This window comes from Petromyzon marinus, chromosome 63, assembly GCF_048934315.1.
Source record: "Petromyzon marinus isolate PM22_M1 ecotype Great Lakes invasive population chromosome 63, UKy_Petmar_22M1.pri1.0, whole genome shotgun sequence".
Lineage (NCBI taxonomy): Eukaryota > Metazoa > Chordata > Hyperoartia > Petromyzontiformes > Petromyzontidae > Petromyzon > Petromyzon marinus.
In genome coordinates this window covers 2777653-2799981 of record NC_133729.1, presented here as the reverse complement: position 1 = coordinate 2799981, position 22329 = coordinate 2777653, and the positions used below count along the sequence as shown (strand labels likewise).

Below are 22329 nucleotides of genomic sequence, written 5' to 3'. Positions count from 1 at the left end.
CAAATAATTTGACGAATTTCTGAAGTTATCAATTACCTTGTACGCCCCAAAAATGCGTGAATGAAAGCGATAACCGATGTGTAAAAGAAACCCCGATGCACAGTCCTCGTGGACTGTACCGGTCGCATCAGTGCATTGAGACGAGATCCCTTTGGCTGCTATAAGAGTAAATGCCCAAAATGATGGGGCCCACTTCTGAAAAATAAGTTAACACCTCGGTGGGCTGTGCCTGGCGAGGGATGGGGGGGGGGGATGGTTTAGTTGTTGTATTTGTACGAGTTTTTTTGTGGTGATTTTGTTGATCTTTATTGCACTATCATCGCGTTTGGGTAACCGTCTGCTGCTGTTGGAACGTTCTCACCCCGTGCCCCGACTGGACATCCGTGATATAAAAAAGAGCTTTATAGCTCATCGGATTCCGACTGCAGTATCAATAAATTTGATTCCGATGTGAAGCATGCCGTCCGTTCACCGCGACTGCAGTCTACGCGTTCGAAACCCCCGATTCGTCGTCAGCCATGGGTCATATCCACTGCTGGATGAAAGGCGCGCGGGCCAGATCTCACGATCCCGCGCCTCTGTTCTCAATCCCGCTCGAGCGGATTTCATAGCTCCATCTCCACGGACGGTGGGTCCTTCTCCACGAGAGTCATTTAACAACAGCAAACAGCAGCAGCAGCAGCATGTTAAACCGATGATGGCATTTTCTTTCGTTATTTAAAAAAAATTAAATGGAGTTCGGTAGAATGACTAAGAAGTCTTACTTTAACGGTTCATTTTTCGATAGAAATTAAGAGGAATGCAGCTTAAGTATTAATCAATTTCACACGCGCTTTTGCTCAGTAAATCCACTGCTGGATGGATGAAGAATATCCCGGATTCCCCCCACCTCCCACCTCGCGTTGTCGGTCTTGGATAATATGGGGGGGGGGGGGGTTGGACAGTTCTGGATGATCCTCGTTGCAAGTATCTACAAATGTAGTAGCTACGGGCCCCGCACTTTCAAGGGCCCCCACGCTAAATGCTTTCAAGCTATCAACTCCGGTTCGGTGATTCTGCACTTGCTCTATCACTATAGTACTATACCGCCTTCGACTTTTATGAAGAAGGACCCGGGTGTTTAAGGTTAGCGATTTGTCGTCGTATTATCTGGCTCTATAGCAAATGAAAACATACAATTACTTTTACTTTGCGAGTTTAAAATGTGTTTAAATTTTCATGTTAATTTATCTATTTAGGGGCCCCTTTATAACATATGCTACAGGCCCCCCCACTCGCTTCATCCTGTACTGTGTGTGTGGGGGGGGGGGTGGATGACCATACTTCACCAACCTGCGTTTTGTTTGCGTCTCGTGTTGTTGCAAACATTTCGGGGGGCAATTTATTGGATCAGCGGCGGAGTGAACAGCTTAAAATGTTGGGCGTATTAATCGGTAGCCTTGTAAATACGCCGAACATTAATGATTACGTTATACTGTACTTATCTTATACTACTATTACAAATAATGCCGGGAGTTTTTGCTGGCTGGGCGACTCTCCACCCCAACAGTTACGCCGGTTGCTGTTAGCGGCGCTGCATTAAGCTCGTGCGGGGCCCGTAGCATGATGCCATGAAGGGGCCCTAAATTACCAAATGAACGTAAATATATATTTTAACTTGCATAGTAAAGTAAATGTATTTTTTTTTATATTTGCTATACAGCCAGACAATACGACGAATCGCCAACCTTCAACACCCGGGTCGTTCGCGAAAGTCGAAGGTGGTATAGTACTATAGTGATAAAGCAAGTGCAGAATCACCGAGCCGGAAGCTGATAGCTTGAACGCATTTAGCGTGTGGGGGGCCTTTGAAAGTGCAGGGCCCGTAGCTACTACATCTGTAGACACTTTTGCTCCGAGGATCATCCCCGTCCACTGGTTGTCAGCGGCAGCTGCTGCTGCTGCTGCTCCTGTAGACCGTCACCACCGAAACTAGCCGGGTAACTGGCTCCCCCCGGGGGTTTTCCAGCGTCAGAAATAAACACAGAGTTGACTTGCAACGGCTGAAGAAGAAGAAGACGTTCGTTCGACGTTGATCAATAATAACAACAATTGTAATAATATCGATACCGAAGGGATGTGAATAACAAATATATTAAACTGTGCACGGATACCTTTTAAAAATCGCTCCAACTTTTCAAATTGTGATCCCGTTCATGCAGTTCATTTGCCAGATTACGTATATATTTGTTTCCAATCCGAGAGAATATTAATACAAAAACTTCACAATGAATGTATCTTACTTGATTTGAAGCTTTCTTAACTGCAAGAATTACTCTTTGGTTCTTTCGGTAAAGTCACGTAGAAAGAAATTAAATAATAGAGTACGACGTTTCGATTGCAACACAAGCAACCGTCAACAGGTAGAACTACATTTGAGAGAGAGACAAAACACGGACACGGAGACAACACAGACAGACACACAAGCAGAGAGAGAGACAACACAGAGACACAGAGACACAGAGAGACACAATTTTGTCTCAGATACAACGCTCTGTGTGTCTCTGTGTTGTCTCTCTCTGTTCGTCTGTCTGTGTGTCTCCGTGTCTGTGTTTTGTCTAAGCAGAGAGAGACAGACACACAGACACAACTCTCTGCGTCTCAGAGACAACTCTGTCTCTGTGTTGTCTCTCTCTGCTCGTCTGTCTGTGTGTCTCCGTGTCTGTGTTTTGTCTAAGCAGAGAGAGACAAACACACAAACAACTCTCTGCGTCTCAGAGACAACTCTGTCTCTGTGTTGTCTCTCTCTGCTCGTCTATCTGTGTCTCCGTGTCTGTGTTTTGTCTAAGCAGAGAGACAACACAGACACACAGAGACAACTCTGTGTCTGTGTTGTCTCTCACTGCTCGTCTGTCTGTGTGTCTGTGTTTTGTCTAAGCAGAGAGAGACAACACAGACACAGAGAGACACAACTCTCTGCGTCTCAGAGACAACTCTGTGTGTCTCTCTCTGCTCGTGTGTCTGTTTGTGTGTCTCCGTGTGTCTGTGTTTTGTCTCAGCAGAGGCAACACAGACACACAGAGACACACAACTCTGTCTCGTCTCTCTCTGCTCGTCTGTCTGTGTGTCTCCGTGTGTGTTTTGTCTAAGCAGAGAGAGACAACAGACACAGAGACAATTCTCTGCGTCTCAGAGACAACTCTGTCTCTGTGTTGTCTTTCTCTGCTCGTGTGTCTGTCTGTGTGTCTCCGTGTCTGTGTTTTGTCTAAGCAGAGAGAGACACAGACACACAGACAAATCTGTCTCAGAGACAACTGCCTCTGTGTTCTCTCTCTCTGCTTGTCTGTCTGTGTGTCACCGTAAGCGTGAACAATCAATTAAGACCTGAAATGGTTTATCAAATCCTTCCAATGATTGCTAAGCCAGAATCTGTGCTTGTATATGTGGATAGCCTCATGAACGAATCTCTCATGGTAGCCAGATGGCTTACAAAGAACCTCTGGCTACCATGAGAGATTCGTTCATGAGGCTATCCACATATACAAGCACAGAGACAATTTCAACCGAGAATATGGATTCTGGCTTAGCAATCATTGGAAGGATTTGATAAACCATTTCAGGTCTTAATTGATTGTTCAAGCTTACGGTGGCTTTCAGACAGCATACATTAATTTTCGTCTCCCCCCTCCTCTTTTCAGAACATAGATGGACTCGTCCTTCTAAATAAACTGCCAAATCGCTGCCCGTGGTGCTAACGTTTTTTTAAAAAATAAATACAAACACCGTTTTTCAAATGTTTCTTGCCGTTGTTTTTTTTCACACCTGATGACGACCGTTTGTGTTATGGTCGAAAACGTCGTGAGAATTTTGTATTGCTTTAAATATATTTTATTATTTTATTGTTTCCCTTCAACGTGACTTTACCGAAAGAGCTAAGAATATGAATGACTGCAGTCACGAAAGCTTTAAATAAAAAAAAACATGACAGCTGTCTTCTGGTTTTCCCCTCTACTCTAAGTAAAAATTGTAATAATCGCTAATTAATTATCCGTCGTGACAATCATCATCATCATTCGTCAAGAGTCCAAATTGGCCGCCGTGACATACACAGTAGCTCATTTACACTTGCTGGCTCATTGTTGTTATTTCAATGTCCCCGTCGAATTAACTGCTCAACGATTCAATCCTCGTACGTACAAGGTAGCCCCAAACACCGAACGCGTGGGCTGATGATGCACGTGGGGGGTGAGGAGCGGTGGCGCAGTGGTTAGCGCACCGCGAACCACATCCTCGACTAACAAAAGAGGGAAGGGATTTGATTCCCGACCACGGCTTACGGCTCGGGCGAAGCGATTCCTTTGATCAGCAATCTTCACCGACCAGTACCGCCCGGCGTGGTGAAGTATGGTCATCCAACAGTGGATTGAACAGTGGCTGATTACGATGCTATACTAATACATACACACACACAAACACAGAATAAAATGTAGCCACCTATGCAAAATTATTGCCGGGAGAAATGTGTGCACGTTACGTGTTTTGCCGCATTGTCCAAAGCGTGCGCTTGCAATTGATGTACGAGTTGCAATGAGTTACTTCCTTATTTTAGTTAATGTTTGCTCATTTATTGGATGACCCTGCTGAACCATTCGCGATATTGCTCTCGCGTGTCCTGGCCATATTTTAGTCGGTGCAACGCGCTGACCCTCCCCGTGGCCTCCTAACTAGACAAAGAGCTGCTTTAGTCCATCGTATTCCTCCCATTGTTTCCTTCCACGATAAATATCGAGGCTCATTCCGACATGACAAAAAATATAAATCTCGAAATCTGATGTTAAGTTTCGGGATAGCGGTGCAACAACGACAACAATCGTCATCATCATTATCTTTGGTTCTTTCGGTAAAGTCACGTAGAATGAGAATAAAATAATAAATTGATAAAATAAAATAACACAATAATATTCCCACGACGTTTCGGCCACAACACAAGCGGCCTTCATCAGGTGAAGGGACGAGACTGTCTGAAGGACAGCGCTGGAGTGAAAAAGCCACGCTCAGATCGCGACTCTAAGCTTAAAGGTCGCGATCTGAGCGTGGCTTTTTCACTCCAGCGCTGTCCTCCAGACAGTCTCGTCCCTTCACCTGATGAAGGCCGCTTGTGTTGTGGCCAAAACGTCGTGAGAATATTATTGTGTTATTTTATTTTATCAATTTATTATTTTATTCTCATTCTACGTGACTTTACCGAAAGAACCAAAGAAGATGAATCATTGCAGTCACGAAAGCTTTAAATCGAAAAATCATCATTATCGACGCAATGGAGGCACAAAGTCAAACTCTCAATTTTGTGGAATTGAAACTAGTTTCGAAGCTTTCGTGACTGCAGGAATTACCCTGTGTTTCTTTCGGTAGAGTCACGTAGAAAGAGTTTTAATTAAATAATAATAGAATACGACGTTTCGATTTCAACACAAGCAACCATCATCAGGTACAAATGAACGAGAAAACAAACTTAGGAAGCTTGGAAATATAATTAAATACAACAGAGTCGGCCAACACAACAGTCAACACCCCACCTGGTTGATTAACGTTCTTCCAAAGATTGCTAAATTTGAGAGAGAGACAAAACAGACACAGAGACAAACAGAGAGAGACACACAAGCAGAGAGAGACTCACACAGACAAACAGAGACTCACACAGACAAACAGAGACTCACACAGACAGACAGAGACTCACACAGACCAACAGAGACTCACACAACACAAACAGAGACTCACACAACACAAACAGAGACTCACACAGACAAACAGAGACTCACACAGACAAACAGAGACTCACACAGACAAACAGAGACTCACACAGACAAACAGAGACTCACACAGACAAACAGAGACTCACACAGACAGACAGAGACTCACACAGACAAACAGAGACTCACACAGACAAACAGAGACTCACACAGACAGACAGAGACTCACACAGACAAACAGAGACTCACACAGACAAACAGAGACTCACACAGAGACAAACAGAGACTCACACAGAGACAAACAGAGACTCACACAGAGACAAACAGAGACTCACACAGAGACAAACAGAGAGACTCACACAGACAAACACAGACAGACACACAGACAGAGAGACACAGACAGACAAGCAGAGAGAGACTGACAGAGACAAGCAGAGAGACACACACACAAACATATACACACAGACAGACACACAAGCAGAGAGAGACTCGCACAGAGACACACAGAGAGAGATACACATAGACACACAAGCAGAAAGAGACACAGACACACAAGCAGAGAGAGACTCACACAGAGACACACAGAGAGAAACAAACACATAGACAAACAGAGAGAGACACCTACATAGACACACAGACAGACACAAGCAGAGAGGGACTCACACATAGATACACAGAGAGATACACATAGACACACAAGCAGAGACACACAGACACACAAGCAGAGACTCACACAGAGAGATACACATAGACACACAAGCAGAGAGAGACTCACACAGAGACACACAGAGACAGAGACAAACAGGGAGATACACACACATAGACAAACATAGAGAGACACCTACACATAGACACACAGACAGACACAAGCAGAGAGAGACTCACACATATAGACACAGAGAGATACACAGAGACACACAAGCAAAGACTCACAAGCAGAGACTCACACAGACACACAGAAAGACAACGTCTCTGTGTCGAGGCCTTATTGGCTGTACTCCGGGCTATCATAGAACCCCGGCTCTCGCACAATGTCCGTGATGCAGTCATCATTGTTAGTCTGCCGATGGTCGGCGATGCGGCAATGGACTCATCTCGACGAGCTGTACACGATGCACTTTTCAAAGTAGAATTTTTCGATAACGGAATTTTTTGCATGCTCATGTCTTGGCCTTTCGACATCGCGGAGTGTGGGGCCACCACCGATTTCAGATTGATTGGTGCCCCCAATCGCGGAGTTTAAAAGTAACACCCCTTGGAGAAAAAAAAAATAGTGTCCCAGAAATAAACAAAAAGATGTTTAATTGCCTCGGCCAGTTTGGATTATTTGGTTACACCCCCCACGAGGATCAAATGCGAAGCATCACCACCACCACCACCACCACCCCCCCCAGCTTCTGATAACGCGTTTCGCTTGAGCCTCCTTCATTGCCTGATCGAACAACCCCACCCAAGATCGTTGTTGCCGATACAATGGGAGGAGGGGAGGAGGGCAGGGGGTAAGTGTGGCTCTGCCGATGATACAATTGTCCACGACTTAACGTTTGCTCACACGTTAAGTCTGTATATACACACACACACTGTGATTATATACTGTAATGAAACTATATACCGTATTGGTGTGGGGGAGGGGTAACGACGATTCCACAAATGATAGCGTCCGGTCTTACTTTTGTATAGACTCGTTTCGACATTTTTGTCCCGCTACCTTGAAGACTAAACAAAAAATCTACATCGTAGTGTATATATTTTGCAATTAAATTCGCTAAAAAGAAGCCACACGCGGCACACCCATACCCTCCTCATTCATCAATCCTCATTTCCTCGTTCATCAATCACGGAGCCACGCTCTATCCACTGATGGACGACTACTCTCCCCCCCCCTCTCCCACCCACACTTCACTTCGACATTACTCACTCACGATCCTGGTACAACCAAAACGTTCCATCTGCTCCCTTGAATTATCCTTGCGCCAAGGTTACGCCGAGTGCCGGATGGTCCTCGTAGCGAAAGTGTCTACACGTGCAGTAGCAGCTACTGCGACACGTGCAGTAGCAGCTACTACAACACGTGCAGTAGCAGCTACTACAACACGTGCAGTAGCAGCTACTACAACACGTGCAGTAGCAGCTACTACAACACGTGCAGTAGCAGCTACTACAACACGTGCAGTAGCAGCTACTACAACACGTGCAGTAGCAGCTACTACAACACGTGCAGTAGCAGCTACACATGTAGTAGCAGCTACACATGTAGTAGCAGCTACACATGTAGTAGTAGTAGCTACAAATGTAGTAGCTACGGGCCCCGCACTTTCAAGGGCCCCCGCGCTAAATGCTTTCGAGCTGTCAATTCCGCGGTTCGGTGATTCTGCACTTGCTCTATCACTACAATACTATACCGCCTTCGACTTTTATGAAGAACGACCGGGTGTTTAAGGTTAGCGATTTGTCGCATTATCTGGCTGTATAGCAAATAAAAAAAATACAATTACTTTACTATTTAAGTTAAAAATTAGTGTTTTAATATTTACGTGTTTTTTTAGGGCCCCTTTATAACATCATGCTACACTTAGCTTCATCCGACAATGGTTACAACACCGTGTAACATCGACATCGTACAAAGACCCACCCCCGCTGTGAGCGAGCACACATGCACACACGCGCACACATACACACACGCGCACACATACACGCGCGCACATACACGCACGCACACACACACACAGAGGTCAGGACGGTTTGGCTGAGAATCACGCTCGGCCGCCTTTGTCTTCCCCACCCCCTCCCCCCAGTGCTGATGGTTTTGTATACGCCGCATCAAGTGCTGTTACTCATGTAAGTCAGAGTCGACCTCGGGGGGAGGGGGCCTCCGATTTTCCCCACCGAGGTCATCCCCGTGGCCGGGATATTCTAACTTGGACTGCCCGGTTCGGTGCTGAATGCGCCAACCACTGCGCCACCGCTCCCCGCAAAAGGCAGACACGTGCATACTACACACGTTTGTAATACGAGTGGTGTACGTGTGTTGTGTGTGTGTATATAATAGGGCTGAACGATTAATAGATTTCAATTCGAAATCGCAATCAATTTGAAACAATGCGATTAGCAAATCGCAAAGGCTGCGATTTTGTGCGATTTGAAAAGTCCTATTACCCTCTTATTGGAATTGTTATAGTTTTTATTATTAGAACTTTATTTAACTTAACAATTGTTCCATGTTTGATTGTTCTATTTCAATTACATTTTAATAAATACATGTTGGAAGCAATTCATATCTTTTAAGTTCTCATCCTTGCATTAGAATGTATATAGCAGTTCATATGATGATGGTACCACGTGGTAATGCTCCATCACGTGTTTTAAATCTATTACACGGTGAATATTGAACTGAAGCTTGACTTTAAAAAATTAATCGCAAGATCAAATCGCAATATCTGTCAAAAAAATCGCAATTAGATAATTCCCCAAATCGTTCAGCCCTAGTATGTAATACGCGTGTCCCCCAATGTAACTTCATCACTGACAATGTTTCTCGACCAATGGGCAACACCATTCCCGTCTATACATTGCATTCCCCCCCACTACTCTCGGCCTTGCACCAGAGGCTCACGGTCGAACCCTATGCAAGAACAGCGTCACTCAAAATCTGCGTTAGACACGAAGGTCTCCCACTGTTACAGCCTCAATTCACCCTCCACTACACTACACTATACACTACTACACCACTACACTACACACTACTATACACACTACACTGCACACTACACTACTAACTACACTACACACTACACTACTAACTACACTACACACTACTATACACACTACACTGCACACTACACTACTAACTACACTACACACTACTATACACACTACACTACTATACACTACACTACACACTACTATACACACTACAATACACACTACACACTACTATACACACTACTAACTACACTACACACTACTATACACACTACACTGCACACTACACTACTATACACACTACATTACTAACTACACTACACACTACTATACACACTACACTACACAATAAAATGCACACTACACACACTACTATACCCACTACACTACACACACTACACTATCACACCACTACACACAACTTACTATACCCACTACACTACACACACTACACTATAACACCACTGCACTACTAACTACACTACACACTAAAATACACACCACACTACACTACTATACATACTACACTACACACACTACACACTACTATACACACTACACTGCACACTAAAATACACACTACACTACTATACACACTACTATACCCACTGCACTGCACACTAAAATACACACTACTATACTACACACCACTATGCACACTACACTACTAACTACACTACACACTACACTACTATACACCACACGACACTACTATACACTACAATACGCTATCCACTACACTACACCCACACTGTTACAGCTTCACCTCGGTTCTCTGCTGTCGCCCTCTCGGTGTGGAAGTCGATCCCTTTCCACGTCCGCAATATCAAATGCACTCAAGACATCTTTTCAAGCAACATCTGAAGGCCTCTCCCCGTCTCTCTCTCTCTCGGTGTTGGGTCAGGCAATAGAGTTTGGCTCCGCGCCTCCGAGTTATAAATGTCAGGATTGTTGTTTTCATTATCTCCATATATATAAAAGGCAAAGTTGTGATTATGTGTTGTCTGTTCAAAATGTTTAGCGTACTTCCCGACATGCAACAAACTTGAAATTTGCCATGTGGGTACTTTCCAGACTGTACACCATGCAAACATTCTAAAACTATACTTTTTTTTGGGGGGGGGGGGGAGCTCAATAATGCATTATTTTTGCACGGCAAGCAAGCTGTGACGTCAAATCTGTCACGTGACCCGCGCACGTGGAAGCGTAACGCATTGTAGTGTAGTGGTTAGCGCTACGCCGCGCTACGAACCCGGCCACCCGAGTTCGATTCCCGCTCACGGCCACCACCGGTGACGATTATTTTTACCGATCCTGGGCCTCCCCTAGGTCGACTCGGCATCAAAACGAGTAACTGCTCTGCTGTGTGAACATCGCCACTGGAGAGACAAAGGCGGCCGGGCGTGCTGAATCCAAGTCCCAGGGCGAAACCGGGTAATAAAGTTAGTAACATATAAGGCCCGCGCGTTCGCAAATCGTTGAAGACGGTTCACGGTTCGAATTCCGGCGGCCGCCCTGATCATCACTGTGGTGTGTAATAACCGTAACGACACTTTAGGTGCTCGTCTGCTTCACTCACAGCGGGCGTTAAGGAATCCCCCGCGAGGCGAGGCGTGAGAGTTTAGGTCCGTTGTGTGCCTTTGGTCGGTGTGTGTGGTCCAAATTCTGAAAATGATACCGCTAAGGACTCGGTTGGGATTACCTGCCTTCACTCGTTCGTTATTCGCGCGGGGGGGGGGGGTAACGTTCCTGGAGATGCTCGTGAATAGCAAATGTCGTGGTATAATGACATAGGCCTATGAAAACCTATCTCTAAAAAAAAATAACTTAAATACATAAATGTAACTACTTTCTCTCTCTCATCTCGATGCGGTCTTGTAAAAAGTTCCAGATGCGATTCGCGGATGGCAAAACCGCGGTTATAGCAAGTTCGCGAAAAACGAGGGATTACTGCATACACAGCAGCAGCAGCAATCATCGCCACCCTACTGGCAGAAGGATGCTCCCAGGGGCACTCTTTGCGAATCAGCCTACATCCCGATCTCTGGGGTAACTCACCTGGTTCAACAAAATAAAACTTACTTCTGCTGGCCTACCGACTTCGCTTCAAAAGGCTCTCCCCCCCCCCCTCGCCTCTACGAATTCGTACGCGGACAATGGCTCATTCACACGGTCGCCTCTCTCTGTACAAAAATATATAAAGTTTTGACAAATGTATCAAAGATAAAAGATTCCCCATATAGCCTTAACAGACTGTAGGGGCAAGTGCTGTTAGCGAGCAGCACCTATGAAGGCCGGAACGGTGCACGAGAGGGTGGGTGGCCAGCACCACGCCCGACCGCCTTTGTCTCCCTAGTGCCAATGTTTACACACCGCACCAGGTACTCATTTGAGGCTGAGTCGACCTAGGGGAGGCCCGGGACCGGTTCAGATAATCGTCACTGGTGTTGGCCGTGAGCGGGAATCGAACTCGGGTCGCCAGGTTCATAGCGCAGCGCGCTAACCGCTACACTATCGCTCACCACAAATGTATATACACACACACACGCAACCCATCAGCCGCACGGCCCTGTGATGCCTGCACGATAATCCCAGCAGCATTGTGTCCAAGGTTAGTAAACTCCGGGCCGGTTTCGACATGCAGTGTCTCACCAGCAGTGCAACACCGCCCGCACACACAGCATCATAATCAGATTCATACTGGAGGAATCCGATGAGCTATAAAGCTCTTCCCCCCCTCCCCCCCCCCACACACAGATGTCCAGCCTTGGAATCAATCACTCGATTTCTGAGATACGACTTCCCCATCAAGCCGCGTCAGCCGTGCGGGGTTCATTTGACCAAACTTCACCACTCTGGGCCTGCGAGTGTTGGTGAAGACGCCACGCGTAGCGCACGTACCGCACACGTACATGCTGTTACATATATAAAAAAAATTAACAAAAAAAATTCGCGCAACGGTCTTCCGTCCGTAATTACGCGGGCAAGCTCAAAATACGGAATTTCACCACGCTGGTAATCGCTTGGGAACGCTGTCCGTTCCGTGTAGCGAGCCGCTCGCGACCGTTCCGCGATTTGGGAATCGCGGACAAAGAAAAACCACAGACGACAGAGCGGGAGCGGTGGCGCTGTCGTTTGCGCACCGCGCTTACAAGCGGACCCACCACAATCACCATCACCATCACCACCACTACCACCACCACCATCACCACCACCATTATCATCACAACCATCACCATCATCACAACCACCAACACCCACCACCATCATCATCACCATCACCACCACCATCACCACCACCATCACCACCATCACCACCATCACCACCATCACCACCACTACCACCATCACAACCACCATCACCACCACCATCACCACCATTATCATCACAACCGTCACCATCACAACCATCACCATCATCACAACCACCAACACCACCACCATCATCATCATCACCACCATCACCACCATCATCATCACCACCACCACCATCACCACCACCACCATCATCATCACCATCACAACCATCACCACCACCACAACCACCACCACCATCACCACCACAACCACTACCACCATCACCACCACCACCACCACCACCATCACAACCACCAACACCATCACAACCACTACCACCATCATCACAACCACCAACACCACCGCCATCACAACCACCAACACCACCTTCATCACAACCACCAACACCACCTTCATCACAACCACCACCATCACCACCACCATCACAACCACCACCATCACAACCACCACCATCACAACCACCACCATCACAACCACCACCATCACAACCACCACCATAACAACCACCACCATAACAACCACCACCACAACCACCACCACCACCAAATTCGTTTACAGAGCGCAAGGAGCTTTTTGGGAATTAACGGCGGCGAGCGGTAACCAAGTGGCGGTGCGCGTGAGGATGCAATGGTGGGAGACACGAGAGTCAATGACTTTGACGATAGGGAGCGATGGCGCCGAATCTGTGATGATGATGCGTGGATTGGATGACCGCGACATTGGCGAGGGTCAATGATGGTGGTGATGATAATGATGGTGGTGAATGGACCGAATTAATGGGGGGGGGGGGGGGTCATGAATGAAAGCGGTGCAATTAAAATATGAAGAGGGAAAAGTAACGCGTCGTGGTTATGGGGGGCGGTGGTGAGGGTCGTGGTGAGGGTCGTGGTGAGCTCGGGGTAACACGGAGTGAGTAGCGAGCGAAGAGCGGAAACTCGAGCGAGCGACGGTGAAGTTTGTTCCAGTGAAGAGAGAGAGAGAGAGAGCGAAAGTGTTGCTGCAACAATGCGGCCCACGGCTAACATCAGTGGCGCCTTAGATCCGACTAGGGTCTCGAGGACAGCCAGCCAGCCAGCCAGCACCACCCCTCCCCCCCTTCCCCCATCAACCACCGCGGTTGTCTTCTTCCTCGTTTACTTTCGTACGACTGCCGATGTGGACCGCAGGGAAACGAATACGATTTCACATTCAGGCGCTTCAAGCCCGCAGAGTCAGGAGCAGTAGCGGAGTCTGGTATAGTGTTTCATCATCATCAGCATCATCATCGCCGCTGTGATGTCTTCTTCTTCTTCGTATTTACGTATTCGGGGCATTGCGTCGTTATACATTGTTCGAGATGACCCCTACCCGGAGATTTCTTAATTTGCCATAGACCCGAACTGACCGGCGTGGTGAAGTATGGTCAAACAAAACTCCCTCCCTGCATTTCACGACTTGCACGGCGTGTGGAGGCGTTCATGCATCAGCGGGTTGACGAAAAAGGACCGTACGTATTTACTTTGTAATACTTTATCACCTTACGGCGTTAACGAGTATGCTTTTCGCTTGGTTACTTGAAGGTTGTCCTTAGAATGTGTCTGCGTGCGTGGCGACCTCAAGTTTCACATCTCGTATTTAACGCAAAACAACTCGTTAAATTGGCCGATTGCACCTTCAAATATATATAGAGAGAGGATCGCAGAGCTTGGGGCAATTGTCGGTGCCGCCTCAACGCTGTCCGTGGTTCCTCCTCTCTCCATGAATCACGTGCCGGTGGCACTTTCCAAGTTCCACATTATTAACGTTACATCAATGTTAACAATTTATTTAATTATAATAACATCACGGTGCCCGCTCAATTAACAAAACCACTCCCCACATGGTCGGTCATAGTTTTTTTTTTTACCCCACACCAAACCAGCAAACATCAGTGACGACTACCCAGAATGTGTCCTGGGCCTCCCCTGGATCCACTCGACCTTAAAACGAACACCCCCGGTGCGAGACTGCGTACAAATATCAGCACCGGTGAGACAAAGGCGTCCGGGGAGGGGGGGAATGTCGGGCACCCTCGTGTGCCGTGCCGGCCTTCACAGGTGCGCTGCGCGCCACCAGCCACCAGCCACCAGCCCCAACAGTCTGTCGCAGGCCACACCGTGGCAGCTTTGCCACACACGAACACACCACGCCGGTCACTCGGTGCTAGTCGCTCGGTGGGCATCTCCGCCCCAGGGTCAGACGCGGGCGTCGTTCGCCACCGACGGTAGCCGCGGCCAGGGAAGCGGAATTCCGATCGCGCGCGCAGATTTCGCAGCCCGAGTACGCTAACCGCTGCGCCACCGTTCACCGCGCGACCAATTTTGCCCCGCGATGCACTGTGCGGGTGCTGCCCTCTCGCGTGCAGGCGTGGTAGCAGTCGCCACATCACGGGGAGAACTCGCCAAGCGTCCTGGGGTGTGGGGTGTTTGGTGTGTTGTGTATGGTGTGTGTTGTGTGTGTTGTGTGTGGTGTGTGTGGTGTGTGTGGTGTGGTGTGTATGTTGTGTATTGTGTGTTGTGTGTGTGTTGTGTGTGTTGTGTTTGTTGTGTGTATTGTGTGTATTGTGTGGTGTTGTGTGGTGTTGTGTGGTGTTGTGTGGTGTTGTGTGGTGTTGTGTGGTGTGTGTGGTGTGTGTGGTGTGTGTATTGTGTATTGTGTATTGTGTGTGTGGTGTGTGTGGTGTGTGTGGTGTGTGTGGTGTGTGTGGTGTGTGTGGTGTGTGTATTGTGTGTATTGTGTGTGTGGTGGTATGTGTGTGGTGGTATGTGGTGTGTGGTGTGTGGTGTGTTTGTGTGGTGTGTTTGTGTGGTGTGTGGTGTGTTGTGTGTGGTGTGTGGTGTGTTGTGTGTGGTGTGTGGTGTGTGTTGTGTGTGTTGTGTGTGGTGTGGTTGGTGTGGTTGGTGTGTGTTGTGTGTGGTGTGGTGTGTGTGGTGTGTGTTGTGTGTGTGGTGTGTGGTGTGTGTGGTGTGTGTGGTGTGTGTGGTGTGTGTGGTGTGTGTATTGTGTGTATTGTGTGTATTGTGTGTATTGTGTGTGTGTGTTGTGTGTGTTGTGTGTGTTGTGTGTGGTGGTGTGTGGTGTGTGGTGTGTGGTGTGTTTGTGTGGTGTGTGGTGTGTGGTGTGTGGTGTGTGGTGTGTTGTGTGTTGTGTGGTGTGTGGTGTGTTGTGTGTTGTGTGGTGTGTGGTGTGTGGTGTGTTGCGTGTGTTGTGTGTGGTGTGTGTGGTGTGGTGTGTGTGGTGTGTGTTGTGTGTGTGGTGTGTGTTGTGTGTGTTGTGTGTGTGGTGTGTGTTGTGTGTGTTGTGTGTGGTGTGTGGTGTGTGTGGTGTGTTTTGTGTGGTGTGTGTGGTGTGTTGTGTGTGTGGTGTGTTGTGTGTTGTGTGTGGTGTGTGTTGTGTGTGGTGTGTGGTGTGTGGTGTGTGGTGTGTGGTGTGTTGTGTGTTGTGTGTGGTGAGTTGTGTGTGGTGTGTTGTGTGTGGTGTGTTGTGTGTGTTGTGTGTGTTGTGTGTGTGTTGTGTGTGTGTTGTGTGTGTGTGGTGTGTGTGGTGTGTGTGTGTTGTGTGTTGTGTGTGTGTTGTGTGTGTGGTGTGTGTGTTGTGTGTGGTGTTGTGTGTGTGGTGTGTGTGTTGTGTGTGGTGTTGTGTGTGGTGTTGTGTGTGGTGTTGTGTGTGGTGTTGTGTGTGGTGTTGTGTGTGGTGTTGTGTGTGTGGTGTGTTGTGTGTGTTGTGTGTGTGGTGTGTTGTGTGTGTTGTGTGTGTGGTGTGTTGTGTGTGGTGTGTGTGTGGTGTGTGTTTGGTGTGTGGTGTGTGTGTGGTGTGTGTTGTGTGTGTGGTGTGTGGTGTGTGGTGTGTGGTGTGTGGTGTGTGGTGTGTGTTGTGTGTGTTGTGTGTGGTGGTGTGTGTGGTGTTGTGTGTGGTGTGTGGAGTGTGTGGTATGTTGTGTGTTGTTGTGTGTGTGGTGTGTGTGGTGTTGTGTGTGGTGTGCTGTGTTGTATGTGGTGTGTGTGGTGTTGTGGTGTTGTGTGTGGTGTGTGTGTTGTGTGTGTGTTGTGTGGTGTTGTCTGGTGTGTTGTGTGTGGTGTGTGGTGTGTTTGCGGCATGTGGAGTTTGCACGTTCTCGCCCGTTTTCGTGGGTTTCCTAGAAATTTGGGGCGCGCGTCCGAAAGCTCGTAAAAAGTTCCCAGATTTCCCACAACATTGGGATCATAAGCGTTTCATGTAGCTGCCCCCGAAGTGTTTGGAAGCATCTATGATTGTCTCATATCCATGCCGCTCTGTCCCTGTCTCCATTAAAACTGACCGACTAGATTAAAACGACTCAAGTTTAAGTGTGATTGTAATTTTACAACGTAATGGCATAAAAAAATGAGTAATTATGGAATGCTATAATGTAATCTATGGGCGCCGCGGTGGCTATGAAATGTTAACTACCTCGCCTGGTATGCAGGAGATCGTGGGTTCGGTCCCGACTCTTGACGCCTGCTGCTGTGTATTCGGAGTTTGCGTGTCCCTCGCCCCCTGGTCGTGTCGATTTTTCTCTGGATGCTCCGGTTTTCCCATTTCGCATTTATAATCATGAGTTTAGAGCATTTGGCTGATATAAATTCCCACGTGATGACGCCGATGATGATGATGATGATGAACCACTTCGTTGGGCTTATCATTTGTGGTAGCCAAGTCGCTTTTGAAAAAGGGCGATATACAGTTCAGTGGGCCTTACCTGGTAAAATAAACACACTAGCTAAATAGTAAAAAAATATATATATCGTTTATCTGCCAGTCCGAGTCGCCTTTGATAAAAGAGCGTCTTTAACTCTTTAGGCTCAACTCGGTGACAAATAATTTATGGACTCGTCTTGATTCCAATATCCTCAGGTTTCCTCCCATAGCTACAGTGAGGGAAAAAAAGTATTTGATCCCCTGCTGATTTTGTACGTTTGCCCACTGACAAAAAAATTATCAGTCTATAATTTTAATGGTAGGATTATTTGAACAGTGAGAGACAGAATAACAACAAAAACATCCAGAAAAACGCATGTCAAAATGTTATAAATTGATTTGCATTTTAATGAGGTAAATAAGTATTTAACCCCTCTGCAAAACATGACTTAGTACTTGGTGACAAAACCCTTGTTGGCAATCACAGAGGTCAGACGTTTATTGTAGTTGGCCACCAGGTTTGCACACATCTCAGGAGGGATTTTGTCTCACTCCTCTTTGCAGATCTTCTCCAAGTCATTGAGGTTTCGAGGCTGACGTTTGGCAACTCGAACCTTCAGCTCCCTCCAAAGATTTTCTATGGGATTAAGGTCTGGAGACTGGCTAGGCCACTCTAGGACCTTAATGTGCTTCTTCTTGAGCCACTCCTTTGTTGCCTTGGCCGTGTGTTTTGGGTCATTGTCATGCTGGAATACCCATCCACGACCCATTTTCAATGCCCTGGCTGAGGAAAGGAGGTTCTCACCCAAGATTTGACGGTACATGGCCCCGTCCATCGTCCCTTTGATGCGGTGAAGTTGTCCTGTCCCCTTAGCAGAAAAACACCCCAAAAACATAATGTTTCCACCTCCATGTTTGACGGTGGGGATGGTGTTCTTGGGGTCATAGGCAGCATTCCTCCTCCTCCTCCAAACACGGCCAGCTGAGTTGATGCCAAATAGCTACATTTTGGTCTCATCTGACCACAACACCTTCACCCAGTTGTCCTCTGAATCATTCAGATGTTTATTGGCAAACTTCAGACGGGCATGTATATGTGCTTTCTTGAGCAGGGGGACCTTGCGGGCGCTGCAGGATTTCAGTCCTTCACGGCGTAGTGTGTTACAATTGTTTTCTTGGTGACTATGGTCCCAGCTGCCTTGAGATCATTGACAAGATCCTCCCGTGTAGTTCTGGGCTGATTCCTCACCGTTCTCATGATTATTGCAACTCCACGAGGTGAGATCTTGCATGGAGCCCCAGGCCGAGGGAGATTGACAGTTCTCTTGTGTTTCTTCCATTTGCGAATAATCGCACCAACTGTTGTCACCTTCTCACCAAGCTGCTTGGCAATGGTCGTGTAGCCCATTCCAGCCTTGTGTAGGTCTACAATCTTGTCCCTGACATCCTTGGAGAGCTCTTTGGTCTTGGCCATGGTGGAGAGTTTGGAATCTGATTGATTGATTGCTTCTGTGGACAGGTGTATTTTATACAGGTAACAAGCTGAGATTAGGAGCACTCCCTTTAAGAGTGTGCTCCTAATCTCAGCTCGTTACCTGTATAAAATACACCTGGGAGCCAGAAATCTTTCTGATTGAGTGGGGGTCAAATACTTATTTCCCTCATTAAAATGCAAATCAATTGATAACATTTTTGACATGCGTTTTTCTGGATTTTGTTGTTGTTGTTGTTGTTATTCTGTCTCTCACTGTTCAAATAAACCTACCATTAAAATTATAGACTGATCATTTCTTTGTCAGTGGGAAAACGTACAAAATCAGCAGGGGATCAAATACTTTTTTTTCCCTCACTGTACAACTACCTATTGGCCAACCCGTCACCATGCTGGACACAGATCCTGCCCCGGGAGGGAAGATGTTGACTACCTCGCCTGGTATACAGGAGGTCGTGAGTTCGATCCCGACTCTGACGCCTGCTGCTGTATACTTGGAGTTTGCGTGTCTCTCTCTCATCATCATGATCACGGTGGCTAGGAGATGTTAACTACCTCGCCTGGTGTGCAGGAGGTCGTGGGTTCGATCCCCGACCCTGATGCCTGCTGCTGTATATTTGGAGTTTGCGTGTCTCTCTCTCATCATCATCACGGTGGCTAGGAGATGTTAACTACCTCGCCCGGTGTACAGGAGGTCGTGGGTTCGATCCCCGACCCTTGAGTTTTGCGCATTATCTTTCTCGCCCCCCCCCCCCCCCGCATGAATGTGTAGTATCCTCGTCTCTGTTTCTCCCTCCACATTTAGAATCAACATCACGCGTTCGGAGTATTTGGCTGGCATATATATTTATATTTGCACATGATAAGCCACTTTCGTTGAGCTACCATTTGTTTTAACCAGGTCGCTGCTGAAATAATAATGAGTTGTACAGCTCAGTGGGGGGGGGGGGGGGTTGTCTTAATTGGTAAAACTAAATAAGAAAAAATAATTATCTGCAAATTATTCAGTTATGGTTAACACGCACCTGCGAAAACCGGGCAGGACCTTCCTGCAAAGGAGTCCTGAGACTCCTCGCGATAAACACTCACACGAATAAAGAATAACGCAAAGGCGTTTACAATTTGGCCGCCCCGATATGTAAATCTACGGTTCCCGTTCACGACACGTTGTCACGTTCTATATGGTACACGATGCCATTTGTCGGCATATATCACTATCGCGATATCCACTTAAACCCATTTCACGGACACGATTGAGCTAACGGAAAAAAACCGTGTCACGGATATCAGCGGGGTACAACAACAAAAAACAGCAATCGACGAGATCAAGTCGAGAGAGAGAGAGGCGAGTTTCGATGTCTCTTGCACGTGCGCAATGAGCAAACCAGAGCGTCGTGGTGAACGTTGCTGTGAATTGCAATTATGGCAATTATGGCTTTATTTTTTGGCGATTTCGAAAAGTTTTTTTGGTTTGGCCATCTTTGTTTGTTGTAGTACGGAGTTAGACTGATGGCCTTAATCCAAGTTGTCTTGTGGTTGTGGTTGTTGTTGTCGGACTTGCATCCCACTGGGATTTTTGCACACAGCGTTGGTGTAACACGGTGCTTTTTTTCAGGAATATTTGTGCTGTTTTTTTTTCCCCATGGATTTTCTATTTGCACAGTCACACAAAGTCACTTTAAGATGTTTTCTTGTTCGTGTTTTTGTTTTTTGTTTGTTGCTGTTGCACCCGATTCAAGAGCCGAATGGCTCACAGGGCTATACCAAAATAAATAAACTGAACGAGGACGTTGGCCTGGGGCGGGAGTGACTCGAACACTTTGGGATAACGCAGCTGGGAGGAGCCGCCTCGCGCGCAGGGCCCTCAAGTAAAGATCATGGACGCGAGCCGAGTGGACACTGCTCGTAGATAGAGATCCACTAACATTGCCCATGCAATAACACTGCCCATAGAGTAACACTGCCCATAGACTAACACTGCCCATAGACTAACATTGTCCATAGACTAACATTGTCCATGGAATAATACTTCCCATAGACTAACATTGCCCATAGACTAACATTGCCCATGGAATAACATTGCCCATAGACTAACATTGTCCATAGACTAACATTGTCCATGGAATAATACTTCCCATAGACTAACATTGCCCATAGACTAACATTGCCCATAGACTAACGTCGCCCATAGACTAACGTCGCCCATGGACTAACATTGCCCATAGACTAACATTGCCCATAGACTAACATTGCCCATAGACTAACATTGCCCATAGACTAACATTGCCCATAGACTAACATTGCCCATAGACTAACATCGCTCATACACTAACATCGCTCATACACTAACACTGCCCATAGACTAACACTGCCCATAGACTAACATTGCCCATGGACTAACATCGCCCATGGACTAACATCGCCCATGGACTAACATCGCTCATAGACTAACATCGCCCATAGACTAACATCGTCCATAGACTAACATTGCCCATAGACTAACATTGCCCATACACTAACATTGCCCATGGACTAACATCGCCCATGGACTAACATTGCCCATACACTAACACTGCCCATAGACTAACACTGCCTATAGACTAACATTGCCCATAGACTAACACTGCCCATAGACTAACATCGCCCATGGACTAACATTGCCCATAGACTTACATTGCCCATAGACTAACATTGCCCATAGACTAACATTGCCCACATACTAACATTGCCCATGGACTAACATTGCCCAGACTAACATCGCCCATAGACTAACACTGCCTGTAGACTAACATTGCCCATGGACTAACATTTCCCAGTCCGACTTCGAGTAAACATCAAGGACAGCGTTCAAAGTTAAGCGAAGGCCATCCATGACTCTCAGGCACCATTGAAGAAAGGACGCAGCTCACCCGGACAGCGTCTTTAGGGAGGAGTGGTGGTGGTGGTGGGGGTGTAAATAGGGACGCGAGTCTCGATTCTAACATTCGTGCCCACAGCGAATGGCTTTAGGAGACGTCGTGAAGAATTGGGGAAAAAGCGATTCGTGTTTGGGAAGCTCCCGGGGTTGTGGCTCAGCGCCTGAGATTGCGGGTGGTGCACAAAGCGCGGCAGGGACTTACCGAGGACGGGGTGAGCGCGGAAGGCAGCACCAGTCCGGTTCGGAACTCGTCGATCCAGATCTGGGTTTGGGTGGGACCCGTGTGTGTGACGCGCGTTAAATCACCTACCCCCCCCCCCGCCGCCCCTCCCCCATTTTCTCCCTCCCCCTCTCATCCCCCCTCTCCTCCTCCCTCCCCTGCCTACCCCCGCTCCTGGACAGCTGACTCACGTGGGGAGGTGGCTCAGGTGGGGAGGTGGCTCAGGTGGGGAGGTGGCTCAGGTGGGGAGGTGGCTCACGTGGGGAGGTGGCTCAGG

The 22329-nt window shown here is 47.4% G+C and overlaps 1 protein-coding gene across 1 annotated transcript in view; it reads right to left on the bottom strand.

Annotated features, from left to right (window-relative positions):
- The window catches only part of LOC116956033 (E3 ubiquitin-protein ligase TRIM71-like), a 53115-nt gene extending 31001 nt beyond the window's left edge, over nt 1-22114 (bottom strand). Inside the window, exon 1 of the mRNA XM_032977456.2 lies at nt 22035-22114. The gene's annotated coding sequence lies outside the window, so the exon portion shown is untranslated. The remainder of the gene's footprint in view (nt 1-22034) is intronic.
- Nucleotides 22115-22329: the final 215 nt, after the last annotated feature.